At 41.5% G+C, this 17,132-nt stretch overlaps 1 long non-coding RNA gene across 1 annotated transcript in view; it reads right to left on the bottom strand.

Annotated features, from left to right (window-relative positions):
- Positions 1-11,632: 11,632 nt before the first annotated feature.
- Positions 11,633-17,132, bottom strand: part of LOC133240282 (uncharacterized) — a 31,852-nt gene continuing 26,352 nt past the window's right edge. Inside the window, exon 4 of the long non-coding RNA XR_009734175.1 lies at positions 11,633-15,989. This is a non-coding gene — a long non-coding RNA (uncharacterized LOC133240282). The remainder of the gene's footprint in view (positions 15,990-17,132) is intronic.

Here is a 17,132-nt window from a genome sequence, read left to right as displayed (position 1 = left end):
TTTCTTGAGTGGTCATTAGCTTACAGAAGTCTCCCAAATTCCCTTAAAATGTTACAGAGCCCAAGCTCCTTCTGGCTTCAGGACAGGTCAATAAGCTGGGAGACTAGCAGTTGGAACAAGGAATAATGACTTGAAGTGGAATGTTAGTAGATCAAGAAGATAAAGACTAGCATCTCAAAAAGGCCATCTTCCCCGAGTCCCAATTTGGGGTCCTTTTATATACAAAAGGGAAAAGGGGAGGGGCCACTGTGGCACCAACCAATGGCTGAACAAGACCACTATTGGTCGCTGGGTGACAGTTGTTTACTAACTGGTCACGTGCTTGGGGGATGGACCCACTGCACATGACCAGTTAGCCAGTGGCTAAGCGAGGTTTCTATACCTGGTGCCTACCTCACTGCCACTGCACCCTGAGCAGAAGTGTGTGAATGACTCCAGAAATTGCCAGGTCTGAAGAAGTACCCGGCTGCTCCAGCAACGTTATCCTCCAGCCCTGGTGGAAGGAGGTATGCAGAGGCCACGGTGGCCATGTAGAGGCAACTGATGCACGTGTCAACTATGATCAGTGTCTGAGGTGGCAGGCACCATGGGCTCAGCCTGCCACTGGCTGCACCAGCCAGCCTGTGAGGGCTGAGCTGGCCCCAGAGCTGGTGCCCCCAGAGTGGAGCTCCCTCCTGTCTTCTTGTGCAGTGCTTGGGTGGCAGGCAGGAGTTGGCTGGTCTGGTGGACTAGGTGCAGCTGCACTTGAAAAGGTGTGGTAAGTTGGCCTCTGCCACAATGGACCATGCAGGCTAGTGCCAGGGCTCGGAGGGCCCATCAAGCCTCAGGTTCAGGCTAGGAAGGCCGTCACTACAAAAATTCCCTTCAGTCTTTAATCTAGTGGGGTTTCTAAAACAACTAATTAGTCTACTGCATCCCTATTATGTCCAGTGGCCTACAGACCACACTGATTTTCTTTTTTCATTTTTTGCAACAGACAGAAGGGGTTGGTTTCCCACCCTTTCAGATCTCCTCAGTGGTCCAGTATGAGAATTTCCTGGTCTTCCATGGGGAGGATATCTGAGAGTGTAACAGAGCACAGTGAGTGCATTCCATAGCTTGCAGCCATTGCTGTACGTCATTAGGGCTCACCCTGTTACCAGGCAATGAGTCCTGCTCATCCATTGGTGGATGCTTCAGTGGGCCCTGCCCACTGGCAACCAGCTGTCAGTGAGTGACTGTTAGTGGTTCTGCTCAGCCATTGGACAGCACAGCAGTGGGCCTCAATCACAGTTCAGTTTAGTTCAGTCGCTCAGTCGTGTCCGACTCTTTGCAACCCCATGAATCGCAGTACGCCGGGCATCCCTGTCCATCACCAACTCCCGGAGTTCACCCAGACTCACATCCATCGAGTCAGTGATGCCATCCAGCCATCTCATCCTCTGTCGTCCCCTTTTCCTCCTGCCCCCAATCCCTCCCAGCATCAGAGTCTTTTCCAATGAGTCAACTCTTCACATGAAGTGGCCAAAGTACTGGAGTTTCAGCTTTAGCATCATTCCCTCCAAAGAAATCCCAGGTCTGATCTCCTTCAGAATGGACTGGTTGGATCTCCTTGCAGTCCAAGGGACTCTCAAGAGTCTTCTCCAACACCACAGTTCAAAAGCATCAATTCTTTGGCGCTCAGCCTTCTTCACAGTCCAACTCTCACATCCATACATGACCACTGGAAAAACCATAGCCTTGACTAGACGGACCTTTGTTGGCAAAGTAATGTCTCTGCTTTTCAATATGCTATCTAGGTTGGTCATAACTTTCCTTCCAAGGAGTAAGCGTCTTTTAATTTCATGGCTGCAAGCAACCAACTATTAAGAAACAATGAGTGAGGGGATTCAGACAACAGTAGAGTAGTGGTTGTGAAGAGGAGAGTGAGCTAAGAGATGGATCCCAGCCTTCTCCCTGAGGCCCTCCAGCTCACCCAGCCTTTGGCCAACGGGTGAGCTGGGGGGCCCAGAGAATAGGCTGGGGGTTGTGTCCTGTGGGGCTCTAGAGCCCTAAACAAGGCCACCCATCAGCATTGGCCCATGCATTGAGGCATCGGTGAACCTCTCCTCCATCCTTGTCTCTGTGACCTCTTAGCTGAGGTGGTGTGCTGGGGTCACAGTCTGTGGGACATGATCTCCCCCAACTCTGGGCAGACTGAGGAGCCTTGAGGGCCAGTTGGATTGGGCGCCTGGCTCCTTCAGTGATGACAGCTGGGTAGAGGCTGGGGACCTGGCCCTGAGGGAGCTGCCAGCTGGCATCTGCATCCTCTTAGCCAGGATCAGGATTTGGAGGGTGAAAATTGTATCTTGGGACCTTCCCCTTTCTTGTCAGGACAAAGAATAACATTTGTGTGGTAGAGATTTACATCATTACTTGACCTGACCCCAGAAACAAAGGCTCTGACACCAAAAAGTTTGTAACAAATAACCACACCCCTCCCTCATCTTTTGTTTTTAAAGGGCCTGGCCAAAAGCTTTCAGTAACTTTGGGGTTCTTAGGGCATGAGCCACCGATCTCCTTGTATGAACCTCTAATAAACCTTTCTCTGTTCCAAACTCTACAATGCTTTAATATTGATCGGCCTCACTATGCGTTGGGGACATGGACTTGTGATTCAATAACAAGGATAGAGAATAACATTAATTTGGTAGAGATTTACAAGAAAGTCATTATCTGACCATGACCTGACTTCAAGAACAATGGATCTGGCACCAACAATGGATCTGACACCAAGCAACAACTAACCATGCCCTTCCCTCATCTTTTTACTTTAAAAGGACTTGCTGAAAGCTCCTAGTAACTTTAGGGTTTTTAAGGCATGAGCCACCCATCTCCTTGCATGTTCCTGTAATAAACCCTTCTCTGTTCCAAACTTCAGTGCTTTAGTATTGTTTGGCTCCAATGTGCATCAGGCACACGGACTTGTGTTATTTGGTGACAAGAGTTGCTATACTTATGGGCAAGCATTATAAACTGCCCAGAACACTTTGTCTCCTTTGATTCAACATCTTTGACCAGAAAGGTGTCATTTGATATTTGAAATGATACATTCCAAAGTCAAAATATGAAAAAAAATGTACAAAGCACCTTACAATTCTGCTCATTTCTCATGCTAACAAGGTTATGCTCAAAATCCTTCAAGCTAGGCTTCAGCAGTATGTGAATTGAGAACTTCCAGGTGTATAAGCTGAATTTAGAAAAAGCAGAAGAACCAAAAATCAAATTTCTGTGTCTACTGAATCATAGAGAAAGCAAGGGAATTCCAGAAAAACGTCCATTTCTGCTTCATTTTCACTTCATTTTCACCTTTGACTGTGTGAATCACAACAAACTGTGGAAAATTCTTAAAGAGACTGAAATACCAGACTACCTTATTTGTCTCATGAGATACCTGTATGCAGGCCAAGAAGTAACAGTTAGAATCGCACATGGAACAATGGACTGGTTCAAAATACAGTGTGTCAAGGCTGTATATTGTCACCCTGACTATTTAACATATATGTAGAGTGTATCATGTGAAATACTGGGCTGGATGAATCACAAGGTGGACTCAAGATTGTTGGGAGAAATATCAACAACCTCTGGTATGCAGATGATACCACGCTAATGGCACAAAGTGAAGAGGAACATCTTGATGAGGGTGAAAGATGAGAGGGCAAAAGCTGGCTTAAAATTTAACATTCAAGAAACTAAGATCATGGCATCTGGCCCCATCACTTCATGGCAAATAGATGGGGAAACAATGGAAACAGTGACAGATTTTCTTTTTCTGGGCTCCAAAATCACTGTGGATGGTAACTGCAGCCATGAAATTAAAAGACACTTGCTCCTTTGAAGGAAAGTGATGACCCACCTAGACAGTGTACTAAAAAGCAGAGATTATCACTTTGTCAATAAAGGTCCATATAGTAAAAGCTGTGGTCTTTACAGTAGCCATGTGTGGATGTGAGAGTTGGACCATAAAGAAGCCTGAGCAGCAAAAATTGATGCTTTTCAATTGTGGTGCTGGAGAAGATTCTTGAGAGTCCCTTGGAGAACAAGGAGGTCTAACCAGTCAGTCTTAAAGAAAATCAACCCTAAATATTCATTAGAAGGATTGATGCTGAAGCTCCAATACTTTGGCCACCTGATGCAAAGAGCTGACTCATTGGAAAAGACCCTGATGCTAGGAAAGATTGAGGGCAAGAGGAGAAGGGGGCGACAGAGGATGAGATGGTTCCTAGTGGCATAAAAAGAGATACTACTGGCATAAGACGAGGAGATAGAGGACAGGCAGGAAAAGTAGTCACAGACGTCCCCTACAGGATAGCATCACCTACTCAATGGACATGAGTTTGAGCCAACTGTGAAAGATAGTGAAGGACAGGGAAGCCTGGTGTGCCACAGTATATGGGGTTGCAAAGATTTGGACACAACTTAATGACTCAGCAACAACAGCAACAACCACAACATAAATTTTGGGATTATTCTAATTCTGTGAAAAATGTCAGGGTAATTTGATAGGAATTGCATTTAATCTGTAGATTGCTTTGGGTAATATGACCATTTTAACAATATTAATTCTTACAGTCAAAGAGCTTGGGATATCTTTCCATTTCTTTAAGTCATCTTCAGTTTCCTTTATCAGTGTTTTATAGTTCTCAGTGTATAAATCTTTCATCTTTTTTTCATGTTTATTCTGAAGTATTTTTTAAAGCAATTTTCAAAGAGATTTTAAAAATACTTTTCTGATATTTCATTTAGTTTAAAAAATGGAACTGATTTCTGTATGTTAATCTTGTACCCTGTTACCTTGTTGGATTTGTTTATCAATTCTAGCAGTTTTTGTCTGGAGTTCTTAGAGTTTCCTGCATATAGTATCTTGTCTTCTGCATATAATGACAATTTTACCTCTTTCCTTGGATATCTTTCATTTTTTTTTAATTTCTTTGTCTGATTGATATAACCTGGACATCCAGTACCATGGTGAATAGACGTGGTGAGTTGGGCATCCTGTCTAATTCCAGATTTTAGTGGGAAAGCTTTCAACTTTTCACCATTGAGTATTATGTTGGCTGGGGATTGTCATAAATGGCTTTTATTATGTTATGTTCCTTCTATACCTGCTTTGGTAGTAGTTTTTACCATGAATGTATGTTGAATTTTTACAAATGTTTTTTCCTGCATCTATTGAGGTGATCATGTAGTTTTTATCTTTTGTTGATGTGGTGTGTCACATTGCTTTGCATACATAGAACCACCCTTGTGACCCTGGGATGACTCTAACTTGATCGTGGTGTATGATCTTTCACTTTTTCATCTATATTCATCAAATATATTGGCCTGTAGTTTTCCTTTTTGCCTTTGTCTGCACTTGGTATCAGGGTGATGGTGGCTTCATAGAATGACTTTGGGAGTATCCCCTTCTTTTTGATGTTTTGAAAGAGTTGGAGATGAATTAGGATAAATTCTCTGTAGAACTGGTAGAATTCCCCAGTGAAGCCATCTAGTCCTCGACTTTTGTTTGCAGGGAGTTTCTTTCTTTCTTTCTTTTTTACTACAGATTATATTTCATTTCTAGTGATTGGTCTGTTCAAATTATCTATTTCTTTTTGATTCAGCTTGTAGGATTACATGTTTCTAGAAACTTTTTCATTTCTTCTAGGCTGTCCAGTTTTTTCGCATTGAGTTGTTTATGATATTCTCTTCTGGTTTTTGTATTTCTGTGGTCAGTACTTTTAATTTTTTTAAAGCCATTAATTTGGATATTTTATGTTTATCTTTTATTTGATCATATCACACAGCACATGTGGTCTTAGGTCCCCAACCAGAGATTGAACTCCTGCCCCCTGCGTTGGGAGCTCTGTGCCTTATCCACTGGCTTGCAGTCTTCAGTACCTCTAATTTTAATCAAAGATAAAGTTTGCATTTTTATTCCTTATTGCTTTGGAATGATTTTTGAGAGGAGAAAAGGCAAAATGTTCTCTTTATCACACTATTATAGAACATTAAATGTTATATTGTTTTTGATTAAACAATTTAAGGTATATTTCACAGGAAACAAAACTCCTTAAAATTATAGCCTCCAAGTCTGTGCTGTGCTAAGTCTCTTCAGTTGTGTATGACTCTTTGCGACCCCATGGACTTTAGCCTGCCAGGCTCTTCTGTCCATGGGATTCTCCAGGCAAGAATACTAGAATGGATTGCCGTTTCCTTCTCCAGAGGGTCTTCCTGACCCAGGGATTGAACCCAGGTCTCCTGCATTGGCAGATAGATTCTTTACCACTTCCAACAACACGAGAGGAGACTCTGCACATGGACATCACCAGATGGTCAATATGGAAATCAGATTGATTATATTCTTTGCAGCCAAAGATGGAGAAGCTCGATACAGTCAGCAAAAACAAGACCTGGAGCTGACTGTGGCTCAGATCATGAACTCTTTATTGCCAAATTCAGACGTAAATTGAAGAAAGTAGGGAAAACCACTAGACCATTCAGGTATGATGTAAATAAAATCCTTTACAATTATACAGTGGAAGTGACAAACAGATTCAAGGGATTAGATCTGATAGAGTGCCTGAAGAACTATGGACAGAGGTTTGTGGCATTGTACAGAAGGCAGGGATCAAGACCATCCCCAAGAAAAAGAAATGCAAAAAGGCAAAATGGTTGTCTGAGGAGCCTTACAAATAGCTGAGAAAAGAAGAGAAGCAAAAGCAAAGGAGTAAAGGAAAGTATACCCATTTGAATGCAGAATTCCAAAGAATAGCAAGGACAGATAAGAAAGCCTTCCTCAGTGATCAGGGCAAAGAAATAGAGGAAAACAATAGAATGTGAAAGACTAGAGATCTCTTTGAGAAAATTAGAGATATCAAGTGAACATTTCATGCAAAGCTGGACACAATAAAGGAAAGAAATGGTATGGACCTAACAGAAGCAGAAGGTGTTAAAAAGAGGTGACAAGAATACACAGAAGAACTATACAAACAAGATTTGAATGATCACGATGGTGTGATCACTTACCTACAGCCAAACATCCTGGAGTGCAAAGTCAAGTGGGCCTTAGGAAGCATCATTAGGAACAAAGCTAGTGGAGGTGATGGAATTCCAGTTGAGCTATTTCAAATTCTAAAAGATGATGCTGTGAAAGTGCTGCAGTCAATATGCCAACAAATCTAGAAAACTCAGCTGTGGCCACAGGACTGGAAAAGGTCAGTTTTCATTTCAATCCCAAAGAAAGGCAGTGTTAAAGAATGTTCAAACTACCACACAGTTGCACTCATCTCACACACTAGCAAAGTAATGATCAAAATTCTTCAAGCCAGGTTTCAACAATACATGAACCGTGAACTTCCAGATATTCAAGCTGCATTTAGAAAAGGCAGAGGAACCAGAGACCAAATTGCCAACATCCACTGGATCATCGAAAAAGCAATAGAGTTTCAGAAAAACATCTATTTCTGCTTAATTGACTATGCCAAAGCCTTTGACGGTGTAGATCACAATAAACTGTGGAAAATTCTTCAAGAGATGGGAATACCAGACCACCTGACCTGCCTCTTGAGAAACCTATATGCAGGTCAGGAAGCAACAGTTAGAACTGGACATGGAACAACAGACTGGTTCCAAATAGGAAAAGGAGTATGTCAAGGCTGTATATTGTCACCCTGCTTATTTAACTTCTATGCAGAGAACATCATGAGAAATGCTGGGCTGGAAGAAGCATAAGCTGGAATCAAGATTTCCAGGAGAAATATTAATAACGTCAGGTATGCAAGACACCACCTTATGACAGCAGTTGAAGAAGGACTAAAGACCCTCTTGATGAAAGTGAAAGAGGAGAGTGAAAAAGTTGGCTTAAAAGTGAACATTCAGAAAACTATGATCATGGCATCTGGTCCCATCACTTCATAGCAAATAGATGGGGAAACAGTGGAAAGAGTAAAAGACTTTCTTTTTTGGGGCTCCAAAAGCACTGCAGATGGGGACTGCAGCCATGAAATTAAAAGACGTTTGTTTCTTGGAAGAAAAATTACGACCAATCTAGACAGCTTTTAAAAAACAAAGACATTACTTTACCAAGAAAGGTCCATCTAGTCAAAGCTATGGTTTTTCCAGTAATCATGGATGGATGTGAGAGCTGGACTATAAAGAAAGCTAAGTACTGAAGAATTGATGCTTTTGAACTGTAGTGTTGGAGAAGACTCTTGAGAGTCCCTTGGACTGCAAGGAGATCCAACCAGTCCACCCTAAAGGAAATCAGTCCTGAATATTTATTGGAAATACTGATGCTGAAGCTGAAACTCCAATAATCATTGTATTGGAGCCTCTTGATGAAAGTGAAAGAGGAGAGTGAAAAGTTGGCTTGAAACTCAACATTCAGAAAACCAAGATCATGGCATCTTGTCCCATCTAGACCTGACTCATTGGGAAGGACCCTGACGTTGGGAAAGATTGAAGGTGGGAGGAGAAGGGGACGACAGAGGAAGAGATGGTTGGATGGCATCACCAACGCAACGGGCATGAGTTTGAGTAAGCTCTGGGAGTTGGTGATGGACAAGGAAGCCTGGCGTGCTTCAATCCATGGGGTGGAAAAGAGTTAGCCATGACTGAACAACTGAACTGAATGAAGCACCACCTGGGAAGTCCCCAAAGTCTGATTTCGCTAATTGGCTGGGAAGTGCAGATGATAATGACAAGCTTGTATATCACTGGGAATAGTGCTGTAAGCTTTTCTGAACATGTTGGTAACAGTTCCTTTTCTTCCACAGTCACTTCTGTTTTTATCCAACTCATTTTTCCTCTTTATTTTCTGGCTTTTAGTTAAAGTAATATATTTTTTTCCTACTCTCTACTTTTATTTCTATTCTTTAAAGAATACCCCTAATTTTTAACTTATATTTAATTTTATATTTTTGTAACAAAACCTCAACATAGTCAACATCACTATCTTTTTTTTTCATCACAGCACTGAAAGGTTACACAGCATGTATACATAAGGTGTCCAGTTTGTATGGGGATTCCAGCAATTTATGGAAGTTTTCCTGGCATAATAGGACCCCTTTGCCTGCTCAAAAGTGAATTGGTGGTCTCCAAATTTAAATTATCATGCCATCTGACACTATTTCATGTGTTTTGTTGTTGCTGTTGTTTATTTCCCCCACTAGAATGTAAATTCCACAAAAATAGGCCTTTTAACTCTTTATTCATTATCCCTGAAGTCTGCAACAGTTTCTGGCATGTATTAGCCACTCTATAATGATTTTCTGAACTAACCGAATGAGTAGACTAAGGCAAGACCCTTAATATGTTTGAATTACTCCCTGAAGTTCTTTCACCGATCTTACTACCTACAATATTTGTCCTGTTTGTAAACATAAGCATTATAGGAGCTATTGTTTATCATCTGGAGTTGATTTATTTCACCAGTTTCTATGCTGTCAGTGATCTCTTATATCCCAACCCTTCACTTTGTCTCCATCTTGCTAAAGTATACCCTTCAGTAAATCTTTCAATGAGGTTTTAGGGTAAACTGTTAGTTTTCATATGTCTGAAAAAAATATATCTTCCATTTTTAAATGACTGAAGGGTATAATGGTTTCTAGTCATAGTTTTCCCCTGTACAACTTGAGGACACTGCTTAGTATTTGCCAACATATACTGCTGCTGAAGACAAATCTACTTTCAATGTAATTATTATTTTATAGTAGATGGCATGTTCTTTCTGAGTTTTGAAATTTTGTCTTTGCTCGGTTGGAGGTTTGCTTTGACTTCTCTAGGTGCAAGTTGATTGATTTATATTACATAGCACTTGTTACATGTTTTCAAGCATGTAACAAGATGGTTCATATCTTTCTTTGATCTGGATGTTCTCAGAAGTGATCTGATTCTCTACCATTTCCTTAGGTTTCTCCTGTAGAAAGCCTCACAGATGGGAATCTCACAGTCTGTTCTCTGTCTCTTATAACTTCTCTTCCCAATTTAAAAATAGTTTCTCTTTCTGTAATATGATATGATCTCAATGAGTTTCTTAGCACTATCATTCAGATTAGTAATGGTCTCTTGGTTTGTGTCCTTCTAAAATCACTTGCTTATAGGATGTTTTTTTTAATCTCAGTGATGGTATACATTTCAAATCCTTTATAGGTACTAAACCTGATTATTATTAAATCATTTATGTTTTAAGCTTTTTATCTTATATTAAGGTATAGTAAACAGTGTGCTTGAAGAACTATAGACTGAGGTCCATAATATTGTACAGGAGGCAGTGAACAAAACCATCCCAAAGAAACAGAAAAGCAAGAAGGCAAAGTGTTTATCTGAGGAGGCTTTACAAATAGCTGAAGAAAGAAGAGAAGTGGAAAGCAAGAGAGAAGGGGAAAGCTACATCCAACTAAACGCAGAGTCCCAAAAAGTGGCAAGGAGAGACAAGAAGGCCTTCTTCAGTGAACAGTGCGTAAAACTAGAAGAAAACAGCAGAAGGGGAAAGACTAGAGATCTGTTCAGGAAAATTGGAAATACCAAGGGAATATTTCACCCACAGATGGGCACAATAAAGGTGAGGAACGGTAGAGACCTAGTAGACACTGAAGAGATCAAGAGGAGATGGAAAGAATACATGGACGAACTGTACAAAAAAAGATCTTAATGAACCGGATAACTATGATAGTGTGGTCAGTCACCCAGAGTCTCACATTTTGGGGTGTGAAGTCAAGTGGGCCTTAGGAAGCACTGCTGTTAATAAAGCTAGTGGATGTGATGGAATTCCAGCAGAGCTGTTCAGAACTTCAACGGATGATGCCATCAAGGCATTGCATTCAATATGTCATCAAATCTGGAAGACCTAGCAGTGGCCACAGGACTGCAAAAGGTCAATCCTCATTCCAATTCCCAAGAAGGGTAGTACTAAAGAATTTTCTAACCATCGGACAATTGCACCCATCTTCCATGCTAGTAAGGTCATGCTTAAAATCTTGCATGCTAGGCTTCAGCATTATGCAAACCAGGAACTTCCAGATGTCCAATCTGGATTTAGAAAGGGCAGAGGAACCAGAGATCAAATTACCAACATTTGCTGGATCTTAGAGAAAGCAATGGAATTCCAGAAAAACACATACCTCTGTTTCATTGACTATGCTAAAGCCTTTGACTGTGTGGATCATAACAAACCATGGAAAGCTACTAAAGAGATGGGAATACCAGACCATCTTACCAGTCTCCTGAGAAACCTGTATGCGGGTCAAGAATCAACAGTTAGAACCCTGTATGGAACAACTGATTGGTTCAAGATTTTGAAAGAAAGGAGTACAATAGGGCTGTCTGCTGTCATCCTGTTTGTTTAACCTATACGCTGAGCACATCGTGAGAAATGCTGGGCTGGATGAGTTATAAGCTGGAATCAAGACAGGCAGGAGAAGATCAACAACCTCAGGTATGCGGGTGATACCACTCTAATGACAGAAAGTGAAGAGGAACTAAAGGGCTTCTTGATGAGGATGAAGGAGGAGAGTGAAAGAGCTGGCTTAAAACTGAATATTAAAAACTAAGATCATGGTATCCAGGCCCATTACTTCATGGCAAATAGAAGGGGAAAGGTGGAAGTAGTGACAGATTCCTTTTCTTGGGCTCTAAAATCACTCCGGATACTGACTGCAGCCATGAAATCAGAAGATGATTGCTGCTTGGCAGGAAAGCTATGACAAACCTAGATAATGCGTTGAAAAGTAGAGACATTACTCTGCCGACAGAAGTTCCTATAGTCAAGGCTGTGGTCTTCCCAGTGGTCACATATGGTTGTGAGAGCTGGACTGTAAAGAAAGCAGGGCAACAAAGAATTGATGCCTTCAAACTTTGATGCTGTTGAGGGTTGTGAGCTATTTGTAAATTTTGGAGACTAATCCCTGTTTGCTGCATCATTTGCAAATATTTTCTACCAATCTGTGAGTTGTCTTTTCATTTTGTTTATGATTTTGTTTGCTATGTAAAAGCTTTTGAGTTTCATTAAGTCCTATTTGTTTATTTCCATTACTCTGGGATACAACTGCGATTTTGGTCAGAGAGGGTTTTGCCTGTCTTTCTCTAAGAATTGTATAGTGTCTGGTCTCACATTTAGGTCTTTAATCTATTTTGAGCTTATTTTTGTGTATGGTGTCAGGAAATGTTATAATTCCATCTTTTCTACATGTAGCTAGCTGTCCAGCTTCCCCAGCACCATTTATTGAAGACACTTTCTTTTTCTCATTGTATTGTCTTTCCTCCTTTGTTGTAGATTAATTGACCATAGGTGCAGCCGTTTATTTCTGAGCTTTCTATACTCTTCCATTGATTTATATTTCTGTTTTGTGTGTGTGTGTGTGTGCACACGCCAGTACCATATTGTTTTGATGACTATAACTTTGTAGTTCAGTCTGAAGTCAGTGAGCCTGATTCTTCCAACTCCATTTTTCTTTCTCAAGATTGCTTTGAATATTCAGAATCTTTTGTTTTCATATAGATTTTAAGATTTTTTGTTCTAGTTCTGTGAAAAATTCCATTTGGTAATTTGACAGGGGTTGCATTGAATCTGTAGATTGTTTTAGGTAATACAGTCATTTTGACATTATTGATTCTTCCAACCCAAGGACATGGTAAATCTTTTCATCTGTTTGTGTCATTTTTTATTTCTTTCAACAGCGTCTTACAGTTTTTGGAGTATAAGTCTATTGTCTCCTTAAGTAGGTTTATTCTTTTATCGGAGCATTTAATCCATTTATATTCAAAGTAGTTATCAATATGTGTGTTCCTATTACCATCTTCTTGTTTTGTGTGGTTTTGCGGGGCTTTTTCTTCTCTTGTGTTTCCTGTCTAGAGAAGTTCCCTTAGCATTTGTGGTAAAACTTGTTTGGTGGGGCTGAATTCTCTTAGCTTTTGTTTTCTGTAAAGATTTTGATTTCTCTGTCAAACCTGAATGAGATTCTTGCTGGGTAGAGTAATCTTGGTCATAGGTTTTTCCTTTTCATTGCTTTAAATATATTATGCCATTCCCTTCTGGCCTGCAGAGCTCTGAAAAATCAGCTGATGACCAACCATTTTGCCAAAAGTTTTCACTTTTGTCTCAGATTCAAAGGATTTGTTAATAAAATAAGCCAAAATAATAAGCCAACAAAATAAAATTTGTTGTAATTAAATAAATAATACCAACATTTATTAGAGAATTATTTAGCTTACTTTTTATATACTAATATTAAAAGAAAAGAAAAAGAGAAAAAGCAGAGGATACATCACCAAACTGGGTTCTGACCAACATCCAGACTCAAACAGTGCTGGAAAGTCCCATGTCGCAGCACGTCTGGAGTCCAGTTGGGAAAAGGTCCCTGGTAGCACCTCTGTTCCGTGGGTGGGTCTTCAGAGCTTGGAAGAGATGGGAGATGGGCAACCGGGAGCATCCCTCAGGTTACAGTCCTCTCCTCCCCAAAGGAGGCTGGCTTTCTAACTACCGAATTAATCTTCATTTTTTTGAGATCGATTTAAGTGGAATTATACACTATGCCCTCCTTAAGTCTGTCTTCTTTCATTACACTTGTTAGAATTATACCTATTTTTCAAAGTGGCTGTAGCCAGTTTTCATTTTGCATAGTATTCTATGATAAAGATATACACCATAGGCAAAAATAAGTCAAAATGTTTGATCCATTAAAGATTTACATGTGAGACACAGCACTGTTAAAGTCCTAGAAAAAAACATAGCAGGAAATCTTAATGACATTGCATTTGGTGAGGACTTCGTGGATATGAAAACATAAGCACAAGCAACGGAAGTAAAAATAGGTAGCATGGACTCTATCAAAAGCAAAACTTCTGAGCATCAAAGCACACAATAGAGTGAAAAAAAAAAAAAAAAACCCTGTGGAATCAAATAAGGTATCTGCTGAATTATATATCTAAAAAAGTCAATAACTATTAATAGAAAACATAAAGAACTCCTATGACCAGGGATCCCCCTCTCTGCCCTGCAGCCAGAAGACCTGAGACGTGCAGGGCCCTGCTGCCAGTGCCCCAGACCCAGCCCTGCCCGCCAGTGGTCAGCAAGCCAGAGGATCTCTGCTGTTCCTGGGGGACTCAGCTGGGGAACAGGAGAAAGATATCAACAAAAAATTTTTAAATTTTTTTACTTTTTTGTGTGCAAAATGTGACTTGAACATGTATTTGTCCAATCCACAGATATGGCCTCTATAAAAAGCATCTTGCATGTGAGCTAACATGGGGTTGGGCCTGCATCCCTCCCCAGGCTTGGAGGAGTGAAGACATGTTTTGTGCTCTCCTCCAGGAGGTGGTTGCCCTCAGGTGTCCTCCCAGAAGCCTCTCTCACTGGCCCCCTGACCTGGGACACTTGCCTCCACTTGTGCCTTGTCTGTCTGGGAGCCTGGAGCTCATCCAGCCCTGGGCAGGCAGCTCCCTGCTGAACTTTCTCAACACCTACCCAGGACCAGGCACTGAGCTGAGCTTTGCAGATGCTTCCTGTGAAGCATCAGGTACTAATAGACAGAAACACATGTGATGACATAGAATTATTTTACCTACAAAACACAGTCCACTCAACTAACTGGCCCTGCCTGACCAGAAGGTGGAGGTTATTCTTATGGGTCACCAGATGGATGGCTAGGGAGCTTCTCACAGGCTTTTCCCCTTCTGCCGGGTGGAATCCCTGAGCACTGGCCCAGGGAGAAGCAGGATGATTTGGTTTTATTTTTATGATGAAGCAGAAGATTTTTAAAGAGGCATGTAAGCATCTTGCAGAATGGGTTTCTGTAGATGTTGTTTGGATAACAAGTGTCTAAATTATCAAAAATAGGGTACAAACTTCATGTGGGGACAAGCAGTGGTAAACTAGAAGTGGAGGCCTTTCAGAGCCTGTTTCAAGTTTGTGACAACCCCCTTGAGTTTGGGGTGATTGAGGGTGATGGGGAAGGAAGTGGGAAACAGCTTTGGGTCAGTAGGGGGTTGAGGCTGAGTGACACCTTGTGGGACCTAAAGCATAAAACTTACATAGTTTGGGATGGTGCATTTTTAAGGAAAAGAATCCAGAATAATGTGTGGGATCTAAGAAGAGTCTGAGCAAATGGTTTCAGCCTTCATAACTTCCCAGAAAACCCGCCTCTGGTGATGAAGTAAACCCAGGATTGTAGTAAGAACATCTTTGCCTGCATGTCTGCTCTTCCCTAGTAGACTGTGTGACCTTGACCAGGTCACCTCTCTGGATTACCATGTGCCATGTGATGGTGCGTTAAGACCTTGTACACTTATAAGAAAAGGACCATGACAGCGCTGAGGATTTGCTTTCCAGGAAGAGATGAAAGATGTGAGGTTGTTTAAACACTGCACCTTATTTAAATACAGTTTTGACTCACAGTCACATTAAGCTACTTATTACCTGTCCAATGTGTCTCTTATTTTTGCTTCAGAGCTCATTGCATATCAGGCAAAGATGCCAGTAATGAGGGAAAACCTCCCATTTGACAGGAGCAGCCCTTTTTTATGTTGGCTGGACCGCCCCACCCACCCACTCACCCATCTCCACCATATTCCTTACTATTCTGGGCTGGACCATGTATGCCCATGTGCTCACGGGCACATGTGGGTGCGACAGGCACGCTCTTAAGGTTTCTCTTTCTGCACCCTCCTGAGTTAGTGCTGAACATGCTGACACATGCAAGCCTCAGTGTCCAAGCTGGTGCCCTGCTTTGATGGCTTTGGTCCTAAGTCAACTATGGCCCACCCCCATCAAAATCAAGTCAGCTTCATGTTCAGCTTAACCTTGGGCCTCAAGTGATGACATTAGGAGTTACATTATCTCTGGTTTCCATGTTGGCCTCACTCTCTGGTCAGTTAGCTGATATAGTGGCTGTGGCAGCCCCCTAGAGGGGAGAAAACTTCTCCATTCACAATAGCTCCAAGTCTTGGCACAGATTTCCTGGAACCAGGTCACATGTCCACCCTTGAGCAGATTACTGAAAACAAAGAAGATGACATCTGTTCATTTCCTGGTCTAGGTCATATGCTCAGCTTTTGATTCTTGTGTTATAGAGTGTAAACTTTTTTCAAACCACATGGACTAGGGAAAGATGGTGGTGTGGTGGTGGGGTCTGCACAGGAAAAAGAGGTACTACTGGAGGAGATGATGAGGAGACAGAAGACAGGCAGGAAAAGTAGTTGCAGATGTCCACTACTCCACCCAGGGTAGTGGAGCATCCTAGAATCTAAAGGGATAAGTTCTTCCCACATGTAATGCAAAACCCAATCAGAACCCTAAGTACCACATACATCAAGGGTCATGGAGCCTGGAGTTGAGAGCCAAATGGAGACAAGACCTCAAGAAGACAGAATGAAAACAATCACAGGCTGTCCTACCAAGGCTGTTGACCTGGGAAGATGAGTTTTAGGCAGAGGCACAGGTGCCCAGGGGCTGTGTCAGTCTAGAGCCCAGACATTGACAGGAAAGAGCAGGATGGATGAGAACCCCTGAGGGAATCCTTTGTGGATCTTGTTAGATGGAAATGCAGCCTCATGGGCCCCACTCCAGATTTCCTGATTCAGAATCTGACTTTTAATCAGATCCTCAGATGATTCATGTGCATTGCTCATCTAAAGATGCATGTGTTTTCTCATAGCCCTCACATTCATGTATGGTGGGACTTATGTCAGGTCTTCACTCAGACTTTCTGCAGTGCAATGTGGGCTTGTTTATGGAGGAGCCTTAAACATACTCATGCTTCATCATGGAGCCAATATTTCTACTTCTGAGACATTAGAGAACAAAATCAATAGAGGCTGGGATAAAGCATGGTATGCGCAGAGATGTTCATTGCAGTATTATGTATAATCAGAAGATATTGCCTGTCTACAAACAGGGAAGAATGAAGTTAGGTATGGCATCTTATACATTAACTGTTCTGTTATTGTTTGAAGTTGTGTTTTAAAAGAAATCTACAGAGACTGGGCAGGGAATACAGTGATAAACAAGACAGACACAGTGTCTGCCCTCTTGAAGCTGACATTCTACAAGGCTAGACAGGCAATAAGCAAGTGGACAAACAGGACATTTTTGATTGTGATGTGCACAAAATGAAGACAGGGTAATGTGGTAGGGAAAC

The sequence above is a fragment of the Bos javanicus genome, chromosome 28, assembly GCF_032452875.1.
Source record: "Bos javanicus breed banteng chromosome 28, ARS-OSU_banteng_1.0, whole genome shotgun sequence".
In the NCBI taxonomy this organism is placed as follows: domain Eukaryota; kingdom Metazoa; phylum Chordata; class Mammalia; order Artiodactyla; family Bovidae; genus Bos; species Bos javanicus.
The sequence above is the reverse complement of the archived record's forward strand: the minus strand, read 5'-3'. Positions and strand labels throughout refer to the sequence as shown.